This window comes from Sardina pilchardus, chromosome 13 (assembly GCF_963854185.1).
Source record: "Sardina pilchardus chromosome 13, fSarPil1.1, whole genome shotgun sequence".
Classification (NCBI taxonomy): domain Eukaryota; kingdom Metazoa; phylum Chordata; class Actinopteri; order Clupeiformes; family Clupeidae; genus Sardina; species Sardina pilchardus.
The window spans coordinates 24,276,415-24,290,079 of record NC_085006.1 but is presented as its reverse complement, the minus strand read 5'-3'; positions in this window follow the sequence as shown (position 1 = coordinate 24,290,079).

Sequence of the window (13,665 nt, the reverse complement as noted above, 5' to 3'; positions counted from 1 at the left end):
TCTCTCCCTCTCTTCCTCTCTTCCTCTGTCCCTCTCTCTAACTCATTTTCTTTTTTTCCCACTCTCTCTCTCTCTTTCTCCTTTGCTCTCTCTCTCTACCTCTCTCTCTCTCTCTTTACCACACCTCCTTCAACCCTAGAATGGAAGAGTGGGAGGTGTGTGTGGATATGTGTGTGTGTGTGTGTGGAAGTAACCTCCACGAGGACGTGTGCTGGAAGAGGAGAGCAATGGGACCCAAATCACACTCTCCCTCGTGTTCCTCTGCAAGCCCTGCTGGGACTAGCCAACCCTATGGATGCAGAAGGCCTTTTGCACCCTGCACTGCACTGCACTGCACTGCATGTTGGGTCAAATCAAACTTGCATGACCCATCTGGACGTTGTAAGTGTGTTAGTTCAAAGTAAACCACAGAGGTGATTTTAATTATCCAGTCTATTGCACTCTCTCCCTGAAGACCACATGTGCATCGTGAAGGGGGTTATTTATGAAGGATCCAGGCAACACCCTCAGTACAGCGCCCACCTGGGTCTGTCTGAAAGCCTCCTAGATTCAGTCTCATGTTCATTTAATACCCAGCCACTGTTCCTGAGAAGCACCATCATTAACCAGGAGGTTTAACCCCCCCATCCAATTAAGTTTGTACAAAGGTTTTAGATGCACTTTATTCAATTTAAAAGAAAATGCAGGTCTAAGTCATTTCATACTGACGCCATCAAAGTAGACATTGGTTGCGTACAAACGTGGCACCAATTGTCCTCCTATGCCTAATACTGTACAAATCTAATCCCATGCCAGATAAGAAGTTGTGATTGGTTCCTGGGATTTTAGTGATTTTTAGTGACTAACTCTGAATTACGCTGCTTGTAAACTCACTAAACCTGTGTAATCCAGTCAAATCTCTGTTTGACTCTGACATATTTTCTAAATTCTCTTTATGCCTCTGTACTCCATTCGAGTCTGTGTTTGTCTTTATTCTTATTCTGAGTAATTCCTTGCTCAACCATTGTTTATTCATTTTTGTTTACCACACTTTTGTCTTTCTTGTAAATGTTGCAATCCTACATCTGTTTCGGTGACCTCTTATTGTTTGTACTAAATTACTCATCCAGACTAGCCTGGGTTTTCCCATACTGCCTTGCGCGGTGATTTCAATCCCGCTGCTAAGCCAGTCTGGAAACTAACGCCCAAATGTTTGCCTGATGTTGGCGAACCAATCACAGAACATCCGAGAAGTTTCCGTTGCCCTCTTGCGTCTACATTCGACGCCAAAGGATTTACGGCAGCCCTTAGCGTTGCATACGAACGAGTTGGGTGAGCTATGCGCATTTGATAGACATCCGTGGCGCCCAATGAACGGATCTGGCCATTTTTTCAAATACGAGAAAATGAACGTCTGGTTGCCAGACCACGTCTCATTTGAGAAGTGGGAGGCGTTAGCCAGGCTACATCCAGACTGGAGGTCCGTCTGTATTAATCATGTCTCAGTGCTATCTGTTAACTTGTATTTTCCCTCTTTGTGTTTTACCTTTTGACCCCGGAAACGGATATGTTGATGTGTGCGTGTTGAGATGTATGACGACGTTGACCAGTCGCAGTGGAAATGGTATAGCCACAGAGTTGTCCTGTTCTGAACTGGAATAAAGTTACTAAAGTGATATACACATAGTGTTTATTGGGTCTAACACTATCTTGTCTCTGCCCAGGGCGCAGTGGAAATGGTAGCCACAGAGTTGTCCTGTTCTGAACTGGAATAAAGTTACTAAAGTGATATAAACGTAGTGTTTATTGGGTCTAACACTATCTTGTCTCTGCCCAGGACACACTGTTCCGCATTAACTTCAGAACAAGAGCCTGCTTTATTACCCTTGGCAGTCCCACGAGCCGATACCGGAGGAAGTCGGTCCTACTCCCTCCCTACAAGCATCTCTTAATATTACAGTTTGTACTTTCAGAATTACAGATTTTCACAGGGATCACCAGCTCTCAACTCCAGTTATTAAGTGTTTAGTGATATTTGTTTGGCCATTATTATTAAAGCAGATCCCTTCTGTCTCTCTGGCCCCAGCAGAGGAGGAGAGAGGCCCACGTTGCAGTTATTAAACCCTGAGGGGCCGTCTGAGCTGGGCCGGCTCCTCTGCGGGGCCCCCCTGTGGCCCCTGGGGAACATTATTCAGCTGGATTTGCGGGAAGCGCGCACATTGCACGCCAGTGAGATCGGGTGACTCAGCAGCTGGTCATATGGACGTCTGCTGAGAGGGAGTCTCTCTGTCCGAGTCAGGCCAGATCTCGCACACTTTCTCTCAGCTGGAATGGGAACGAGAACCAGATCTCCCTCTATTTCTGTCTTGTTTTAGGTCTGGAACGAGAACCAGATCTCCCTCTCTTTCTCACTCGTTTTGGGTCGGGAATGAGAACAAGATCTCTCCCTCTTTCTGTCTTGTTTTGGGTCTGGAACGAGAACCAGATCTCCCTCTATTTCTGTCATGTATTTATTTCATTTTATACTGATTTTATAACCATTGATGTTTGTCCTGCTGTGTGTCCAGTCGCTGTATGTTCAGCTGCTATATGTTGCTGTATGTTGCTGTATGTTCAGTCGCTGTATGTCCAGTCGCTGCATGTTCAGTTGCTATATGTTGCTGTATGTTGCTGTACTGTATGTCCAGTTGCTGTATGTCCAGTCAATGTGTCTATGAGAAATGTGTCTGTTTATCCTGTGTTTTGGTGAGCCAAAGACAATTTTCCACCTAGGTGGACAATAAAGACTTATTCTATTCTATTCTATTGGGTTTGGAACGAGAACCAGATCTCCCTCTCTTCCTCTCTTGTTTTGGGTCGGGAACGAGAACCAGATCTCCCTCTCTTGTATGGGGTTGGAAACAAAAGCAAGATCTATCTGTTTTTCTCTCTGTATCGGGTCAGGAACGAGAACAAGATTTCTTTCTCTCTCTAGTCGGGCTGGGAACAAGAGCCAGGTTTCTCTCTCCTCTCTGGGCGCGAGCGTCAGACAGCGTGGGGGAGTTGGGGAGGGGGGTGGCTGGCTGGGATGGGCCTGTGTGTGTGTGTGTGTGTGTGGGCCTGCCACGCTGCTGCTGTGAAAGAGGGGGTTCATCCAGAGTCCGTTTCGCTTCTCCTTCAACTCATTCTTTCCTTTGTCATGTTTCATATTAGGTAATATTTATGATTCTTTTATCTTTATTGAAACTTTAAAGGGAACTAGAAAAGTTTACTTTAAAGGGAACTAGAACACAAAGATCACATTGCTTCCGTGGCTTAAAAGAACTTCAAAGAACCTCTAAAAAAGGCTGTCATATTTACCACAGGCAAGGTAACCCCCCCATGACATGCATAATGTGCCACAGTGTTGCCCGCTCTCTAAACGCTGCCCTGATGCCCTGCCTGTGCCGCTGTGTGAAAGTGAAAGTGGCGCTGGAGGAGTCTCTGGGCGCCGGAGCCATTAGAGTGCCCGCGTGCTTGTTGGCGCTTCTCCGCCAGCCCTGGTGATTACCATGACAACGCCAGCTTGGCTCACGTCAGGCTCAGAGCACTCCGTCTCAGCCCCTCCTCTGTTTCTTCTTCTTCTGTCGCTTCTCTCTTCTTCACAATCACTCTCTGCAGTTCTTTCTGTCTATCCCTTCCCAGTGTTGTTTTTTTTAATTCTTTAAAATCTCTTTTTGTCTTCTTTTCTGATACTCTTCTCTCCATTTCTCTCTCATCTCTCCATCCCTGTATCAGCCTCTATCTTTCATCTCTGTATCAACCTCTTTCTCATCTCTCTCTCTCTCTCTCTCTCTCTCTCTCTCTCTCTCTCTCTCTCTCTCTTTCTCTTCATCTTCTAGATGGGGTGATGGACAGGAACTTTGAGGCCTTTGAGGTGAGCGAAAACAATCAGGGACCCAGCCAGGTCACATGTGCAGGCCCTCGGCCCAAACCTCATGGCGAGAGAAAACAAACTCTGGCCACGGGTCAACGAATTCCTGAGCCATCCCGACCATGGCGGAAGAACACACAGCTATACACACACACACACACACACACACACAAACACACACACACACACTCCCACACACACACACACACAGTTCCAAAGCCATTCCAACCATAGAGGAATGAGACACATCTACACACACGCACGTACACACACACGCACACAAGAGTTCCTTATCCATCACAGCCATGGAGGAATCAGACACATTAATATACACACGCACACATACTCATACTTGTGCAGGCATGCACACAAACAGACATGTACACCAGCTGTCATCTTCAGCCCAACGAATCATAACGATTCTGACAGGCTGCAAGCATCATGCATCAGCTAGACCTGGCCGAGCATGTAAGAGGCATTTCATGGGTGTTGATACACAAACAGCACAGACACATCTTAATACTGGTTCTGGTATTGGCAACAACAAAAACTCTTAGGCATTACGGCTAACTTTATTCTTGGCTCATCTCAAACACCAGGGAGTTCTTCTCCGTTGTTGAATAGCTGGTGTTGTTTGAGTGGGCTTGGCTGAACTCCTCACCCCACCAGCACTGAGGAGGAGGAGGAGGAGGAGGAGGAAGAGGGATCCATCTTCAGGAGCATGTAAATAAGTAACGAGTCCTTCTATCCACTGATGTCTGGTTTGATTCATTGTGCACACCGCAGCGACCTATTAATGCATTAGCAGCCATGTTTTATACGGCTCCTTCTAGACTCCACTTCTCATGAAAAGAATTGCCATTCTAATTTATTTACAGAGGAACTGATGAAAGGGGAAAAGACGTAAGCGTAAGGTTATTATGAAAGGATTTGTTTTGAAGCCACAAACTTAATGCCATACCATAATCAATCACATTGCAGGAAAAGACAAATGTGAGATTAAGCACATCACAGCTGGGCACTGGGAATCAGGCAGAGCAGCCTGTGGAAAGAGAGATAGATGGTGATAATACTACAGCACACACAGGTCTGTACTGTGTGTTGCCACTGCAAATTCTTGACCTTTTTGATTGTGAAGAGATGTTAGAATGGAAACATAACCTCAACAGGAGGTGTTCAGGCTCTCACTGCCTCTATAAGAGTGTGCCAAAAGATTATGTGTGCATTTCTCTCAAGATTTTCATTTTCATTTTTGTCTTAGGGTGCGTTTGAACTGTGTCTGAACGCCAATGTTGCCCTTGGCATATTCATAACTTGTAAATGATTTAGAATAACATAATAATATAATGTAACAATCAGACAAATAAAAGCATAAAATAATTGACAAAAAACAAGAAATAATGCTCATTAGAATAATACCTATTATAAACATTTTAGAAACAAAATAATACTTTCCTACAAGTATTTTTATTGACATTTCTAAACGTTTGTGCATGTACTGTAGATGGCATTGGAAATATTTACAATCTATAAAAGATTTTGTCATTTGCAACAAAAATATTATTTTAATGCCTTTGGTTATTTACAAACTACTCAAACAAATAATTTAAATTAAACAAACTACTTCAACATTAAATGGGGCACACATATGTATAAACAAACTGTATGCATATCCTTTTACATCCATTTCTGCCTTTAGTCCAAACAATAACCAGGATCTAGGATTTCAATGACTCTGCCAGTTGTGGTGGCTAAGTTGCACATATGTGGAAGGGTCATCAGCATGCAGTCTTCCCCTGACACAGAGCAGAACAACACAGCTTTTTAAAAACGAACAAATAAAAACATTTTCACATTACTTAATTAATGTGTGTGGTCTCTCACCAGCTGCATGTGGCACACGATACATTATGCTTTTGACGTTTTAGTACTTCCTTTTGCACATGCTCAGTACAATGAAGGACAAATGCCCACTAAACCACCCACCCTGATGCTAAGTCATGCCCACTCACTCATGCATCACGACAAGCCCACCATCAGAGAGATCTAGGGACGCCCATCCGAGCGAGCGAGCCAGACTTTGGACTACTGCTTGGTACAAAAGTACAAGAGGCCTGTAACTGCGTTCAATACTACAAATGTCTTCCAAAGGCGGAATGATATCCCCTGTACATGCAGATATGCACTGTAGGTAGTTAATGCTAAAAGGTAGAATACTCACTGCAAGTAACTGACATGTAATCTGTGATATACCCTGTCAAAAACAGGATTATGCATTAATTTACACTGGTGGCAATGTGATTGTAAATATGTATGCTTCAATAATCACGGTCTGTATTTACATGACTCGTAAAGAGGACTACTTACATAGGTGAATAGGAACCTATAGGGTAAGGTGCGGTGTACAATATAGACATAGATGTTTCTCCTTTATGGGATTACAAGTCATTTGAATTCAGGTGGTCCTTGTCCATTGTAGAAGTGGTCTCTGTGATATAGCTTCAGGCATCTCACACAGTATTTTGTTTATCACCATCATCAGTCACTTATATGTGCTGCATAAAGAGATGAATGACATATACAAGATGTTGGACATCCAAGATCGAGCCTTCGGGGCAAAATAGGTTGGATTCAACGAGGTGATGACATTTTTTCTCAACATCCAGTCAGATCCAGTTGCCATGGTTTCCCCCAAGTAAAATCTCCACTGATTCCGGAGATTTCAATGAGAAGCTGAAGTATTGCGCTACTCATTCTCCATCAGGTGCATTTTGGTCCTTTTCTCACCCACTGTGCGCCCCCCCCCCCCCCTTCAAAATAAAAGATCCCCCAGAGAATGAAGTGCTGAGCAGCTGTGTGTTATTTAGAATAAACTGAATATGCTTGTGTATTACTTCTTCCAAATAGGCCACAAGACTCTCCCTATACCCACCAGTCATTCCACACTGTTATTCGAGGTCTGCAAATTCCTTCAGCCAGCGAGGCCACTGTTACCAGAGCCATAACATTGTGTCTCTCCATGAAAAGTGTTGCACTGGAGCTTAGAGGAGCTCCTCGTTTGTTCATTCGTTTGTTCATTCGCTCGCTCAGGAACCCACTCTGGGGGGGCCATTCGGAGGGTCTGTCTCTCTCTCTCTCTCTCTCTCTCTTTCTCTCTCTCTCTGTTTCTCCTGGAGCCTGAGAAGACAAACACAAACGAGACAAAGGGTATAAGGGCCTCGTCTCTGGTCAGCGTGCCCCAGAGGGAGGAGGAGTGTAAGGGAGGATGTGCTGTGTGTGTGTGTGTGTGTGTGTGTGTGTGTGTGTGTGTGTGTGTGTGTGTGTGCTCTAGAGACGAGAGACGCTGTCTTCGCTCAGCATAAACAAACACCGCAGCCCATCTCGGCTTGCCTGCGGTGGACACACATGCAGTTCACGAGAGGGCAACATCAAGTTTTCAAGATTCATGTAACAGTATGGTGGTGGGTTGAGGCTTAGTGAACGAGGTCTGCTTGAAGACACTGCTGCTGCTACTGCTACTGGGAGGACACAGTGACATATACTGGACCCATAATTAAAATCCACACTTATGTATAGGCTACCGAGACGAAAAGAAAACTAACCATAACTTTGTTTACATTCAAACTGTATCACCAAAGTTCTGGTGTGTCTTGCCAATGATAAAAGCATACTATAATTCACACATGCACATGCAAACATAGACACACACAGAGAGACGAACACAACCACAGAGAGAGCGAGAGAGAGAGAGAGAGAGAGAGAGAGATAGAGAGAGAGAGAGAGATGCACAGACAGAACAGATAACGACCACCCCATTTTAGAGTGCACCCTAGTGGTTGAGTTCTATCTTTATCCTCCATTGGGATTTATAGGTGGATCTTAACATTAAGAAGGAGGTCGTTTTCCTGGATTTACAGTGTGGGCTATCTTACAGTTAGCAGAGTTAAAGGGAAACTATGCAGGTTTGGCGATTTCATTGTCGGTTTCGGTTTTCATTTTACGCGTGCAGATTTCTCTGCAGAGCTTCCCCTACAGCCCCGGTGGCACAAAACTTGCATACGTGGTTTTTACGCTCAGAGGTGCTAGGGGGAGGCGAGACGGCTGTCACTCAACCCGAAATAAGTCAAATAACCATTCCAATGACTCCGAAGCTGATTAGTTGAGGCAAATTAAGCTAACTTTTTTAAACTTGCATAGTTCACCTTTAAGATGCAACAGACCGAGTCATCCTCAGAGGTGCATTTGAGCACAATGCATTGGCATTTTTAACACCATGGGCAAAAAGCTTAACTGCAAACACTGGTGAGTCAGATCAGCACTCCTACTTGGCACATGATAGCTACAGTTCAGGCACTTTGCTTGTTGAGAGACTCGCGCTATGCCCACCATCTAAATTGGAGCCCTCTGTGTGAAACAGTTTTTTTCTTCTTTGGAACCGAAGGAGGCCTTTGGAACCAGAACTGGCCCTCGGAGTCAAAAAGTGAAAGTTAAACAGAGCAGAAAGACAGAGACATGTTAAGTTCCTGCGGCTTGTGTCAACATGGACATTTGGACGATATAACTACCATTTTGATACTTTTAAAGATTTATAAAGACTGTACTTCAAATTTTAGAAAGTTATAGTGAATACCTCAATGGAGAGCCTCCAGCCAAACACTCCCTTGCTCATCTCCTCCTGTCCCCTAAACAGGACAATGGTAAATAAGTAAGTGGCATTACATTATTTTCCATAAATAAAACAAAATAGAAGGAGGACAAGAAGAGTTTTACAGGGCTGTTATCTGAAACTTTGTTTGGCAAGCTTAAGCTAAGACAGAGACGAAGCTGAGTGTAATAGATTATTGATTTAACGTTTCAGACTCCAACAAGACCCTACCGTAGCATGCTACACACTCCATGTATAACTCCCGCTGTGGACTTGTCTTTCACTGGCCGGTGCACTTGCTGCTTCTCTCTCTCTCTCTCTCTCTCTCTCTCTCTCTCTCTCTCTTTCTGCCTCTCTCTCTCTCCCACTTTCTCTCTCTGCTTCCCTCCCTATCTCTCTCTCCCTCCCTCTTTCTCTCTCTCTCCCACTTTCTCTCTCTCTGCCTCCCTCCCTCTCTCTCTGCCTCCCTCCCTATCTCTCTCTCTCCCTATCTCTCTCTCTCTTCTCCCACTTTCTCTCTCTCTGCTTCCCTCCCTATCTCTCTCCCTCCCTCTCTCTCTCTCTCTCTCTCTCTCTCTCTCCCTCTCTCTATCTCTCTCTCTCTCTCAGCCCTTACACAACCCCCCAGTCTCCGGAAACACGCCGGTGAAGCTGCCTGCGGCCGGTCAGAGGGCAGTGCCAAGGCAGACGCCGGGGTAGGGGGTGGGGTGGGGTGGGCAGCGTGTGTGTGTGTGTGTGTGTGTGTGTGTATGTGTGGGGGGGATCTACGGGGGGGCAGTGGGCCCGCTGTGCTTGGTGGTGTGTGATAATAGCAACTGGGTAGGCCTGAAGGCCAGTGGCGGAGTGTGTGTGTGTGTGTGTGTGTGTGTGTGTGTGTGTGTGTGTGTGTGTGTGTATATGTGTGTGTGGAGAGTGGGTGGTGGGGGTGAGGGGGACTCAAACAGACTGAAATGCATCTGTTGGTCAGGGGCCTGTCAGCCATATCTTATGCGCTCAGGAAAATGGGACAAAATGGGACGCATTTATCACATTTATCTCTCTCGGATGAGAGAAGCAACCGACAGCCAAAGAGGAAATGCTTCAAATTGAGGGTCTGCGTTACAGTTGCAATCCAGAAAAATAGCAGGCCAGGACCTCTGCATTCCGCAGAGGTCCCCCCCACCCCCCCAGTATAACTGAATGTCAGCTCCCTCTTGCAAAAATGCTTGCTGTGCTTAAGAGTGGTTAACAAAATCACAACGAACGTCTGTCCCAAATGATCACACATAATTCATGTTAGGCTGTAAAAAAACCCCATGAAGAATGATAATGAAGGGGTTCACGCTGAGGCTTAATATATATCGGCCGTCTCTGCCCAGCGGTGAAGCGCTGAAACGTCCCTCTGGTCAGGCCATCTGTCGCTGACCATGTGACTTGACTACCGAGATATTTTTTAACATGACAACTAAGAGTAAAACAGCGACTACGCATGCAGCGACTGACTGACTGTCAGCAGTCGGCTTCTAAAATAACATTCAAGTAGGATGTCTTTATTATGATCTGAGATCAGACAAATACAAAACATAAACATATGAAAATGAATCTACGCTCCGAAAAGTTTAAAAATCAGCTAGCCAGGAAAGTGTCTACAGATGTGTCCAAACTACTGTATGTGTTAACGTGATTTGTTTCTCTTCTCTATTATGAATTATTATTGTGCTTTCTTTTCTTCTTGATATTGCTCCACACGCTACATTTAGTCTTTTCCTTGCAACCCCATTCTAGTGTCTTGTGTACTCAGTTTTATTATGTCATCACTTTTTGTATGTTGAATTTTCATCAATTATATACAGTAAATTAAAATGACGAATAATACATGTAGGTACTGCATTAAAGATCAGTCGTTTCTTTCTACAACAGTCATTTACAACATTAATGATGAAAACAAGGACATTTCTAAGTGACAGCAGTGCATAATACATAAATACATAGGCTATAAGAAGAAAATGCACATAATACATACATACATACAGTATGAGAAGAAAATGCAAAGTCTGTCATGAATGAACATCATGAAAGCTATTGTGTGGCAGATTGGAACTTTATACTTATCTTCCCATGTTTGGGCTCATGATCTTGCTCACGTTATTACATTAACAAAACCATTTGCTAAGCTTTAGTTCACGCATGGCAAACACTGCTTGCTATTCTGCTAGTTGCCCATCAATTCAAAATAGACCCCAGAAACTGTGTGTGTGGGTGTACCAGGTGTGTATTTACCTGTGGGGTTGCATGGAGACTTCAGTGGAGACTCCTCTGTGTGGAGAGGTCTCTTCTTCCCCCTCCTAGAGGCCACGACACATAGTCCAGGCCAGGTGAAGGCACCTATGTGGGCCCGTGACCAGCAGGGGGCGTCTGTGCCTCCACTGGCCCCGTAGCCAAGCACACAGAGCTGAGGTAGTGTGGCGCAGGGCTCAGGCAGATTTCACGGACTGCTCACGGACACACACACACACACACACACACACGTCCGTCCGTCCGTCCGTCCGTCCAGAAAAACGCTGGAGCCCTTCTGACCAGACTCCCCTTCCCGAAAAATAGTTCTGAGCTGTAATGGAAGCCGTGCGTGTGTATGTTGTGTGTGTGTGTGTGTGTGTGTGTGTGTGTGTGTGTGTGTGTGTGTGTGGGGCCCTCAAGTAGCCCTACGTGAGAGGTCAGGTGAGACGTGCGGCTACCTGAGGGCATTACTCACGGCTGGGAGAGTGAGGACGGTGTCAAGGGGTGGGTCGGAATATTTAGGCCAGGAGAGAAGAGGATTGTGGGTATTCCTGAGTACACCAGATTTCACAGGAATGTTCAGTGACCTTTCCTCCCCCCACAAAGAAATACAGATGAATCAGATCAATTTGACTTGGAGAAACTAACTTTGCCCTTCTCATTTCTACTTCCGCCTTCACGACCAATTTCTGTCACTGAGCTTCCTAATTACTGAAAAACAGAAAAAAAGGAGAAAGAAAAAGTTCAAAAGCCTCTACTTGCTAAAAGTTAAAAAAGAAAAAACACCACGTAATGTCCCAGGACGGAGTGGACCGTGGTGGTATATACCAGACTGTCTCTCCTCGCTCATCTCCTGCCTAATGCTGGACTACAGCGTCTGATGACGGGCGTGGGGGGGGGGGGGGGGACTGAGCGCTCTCCATCGTCGCGGCAGGACGCGTTAGCGCTGATTGAGTGGATAAGCAGCATCCGCTCTGATGGTTGCATAGGAGCCGGGCCGGGGCGAGGACAATGCTTCCTCTACCAAGAGCGCGGTCTTCGGCGTGGTCAGATTACCGTGCTTTGACAAGACAGTGGCCCAGATCTGGAGAGCCACGTGCTGGACAGACAGGCCGAGAGTTGGGGGGGGGGGGGGGGGGGGACTACAGCTTCACGATTTTTGGAGGAAACGTTTTAGCTGGCCGGATGACAGAGCGGCACAGCCGCGTAACGGCTAATTGAATTGACAGCTGTTCAAGAGCAATCTCACGCGGAGCCTGGTGATTAGGATTATGTAAAGTCTACGCCAGGACCACACGCTGACATCAGTGGCTGCCTGCCGTATGTCAGATTTGCTAAATCAAAAATCCCTGTGTGACATCGTTGATGCTATATGTCAGAGATGAAACGTGGCCTACACATTATTTATTTAGTTTAGCTCATTTATTTACTCATAGAGAGTGATGGATGCTTTTCTGATCTAGGCCTGAAGAAGATCCCACTGCGGATCGAAACGTTGCCTTTTAATATAGATAATAAAGTGTATTTTTGGAGCCTACCCAGTGTGCGGACCAATCCATTCCATTGTCTATACTTTTGTCCGGCACCTGGATTATTTCTGTGGATGTGCGCACCTCAACCAAACGTGCTTTTCTGATCTAGCTCACCATCACTCCATGTCTCCACTTCCTGTTCCATGATGCTTCAGTACTCTATCATTAACTATTGGACAACAGACAAAAACCCTGACACAACTTCAGCCAAGAGAGATGAATGAGGAAAATATCTGAACCTTTTTAAATAAAATAAACAAATAAAAAAGATGCAAAAGGCATTAACTTTTTCCGGGACAGGCAGCTAGCTAAAAGGTAGAACGGTACATGTTGAACCTCTACAAACCTACTCTGACATAATCTACCAAAAGTGAGCTGTCCTGTTTGAACATTGCCATCTGAAAAAAAAACAAGCACATCTGTAATCCAGAATACGCAGTAGATGTTGTGGAGCGCACAGATTGAGATAAGTGGCTGCCGCTTGCGTGCAGAAGCCCATCTCTGACCTACATCCTGCCAACGCTGCTGATTTCCTCCTCACAACAGACACCTGTGACCACTGAGGCCTCTGTGTCCTAAAACACACACACATACAAACACACACACACACACACACACAAACACACACACAGACACACACAGACACACACACAGACAGACACACACACACACAGACACACACACACACACTCACACACACACACACACACAAACACACACACACACACACAAACACACACACACACACACACACACACACACACACACAAACGAGTCCTCAGATGTGTTCCAGCACGTTCATAATTACACCAGCAGGGCTTAATGTTTTAAGGGTGGGGAACTCTGGCCAGTAAGTAAGTAAGTAAGTGGAGGAGAGGAGTGAAGATCACACACTTGGCACGCGCTGTCTCCGCTCACCTCAAACTGCTGTGGAGCCGCTTTGATCTCACGCTTCCTTTAATTGCGGAGGAGATAAAGGGGCTTTTCTGATCAAACACAGACAGACCGACGCGTAGCCAGCGCTCTGGAAAAGCACGGATGCATGCTGGGAAGCTCGGCGCTCGGACGAGGCGGGATCACCAGGAGCTGCTCTGGGCCAGAAACGATCCTAACCTGGGCCCCCTTCGGCGCCAAAGATCCGAAGCGCAACAGTGGCCGATGCAGATGAGTACCAGAGCTGGGGCGTGGGCCATCTGGGTCAGAACCAGCTAGCGTCTGAGAGGCAGCAGACGGCTGCTACAGTACGTCACTCCACCCCCGGGCCTGCAGCGCCACACTCAGCTGCTTCTCCCTGCACGAGGCCGCCGGCTTTGGGTTCACAGGAAGGGGGCACGGAAAGGGCAACTGGCACTCAGCCAGAT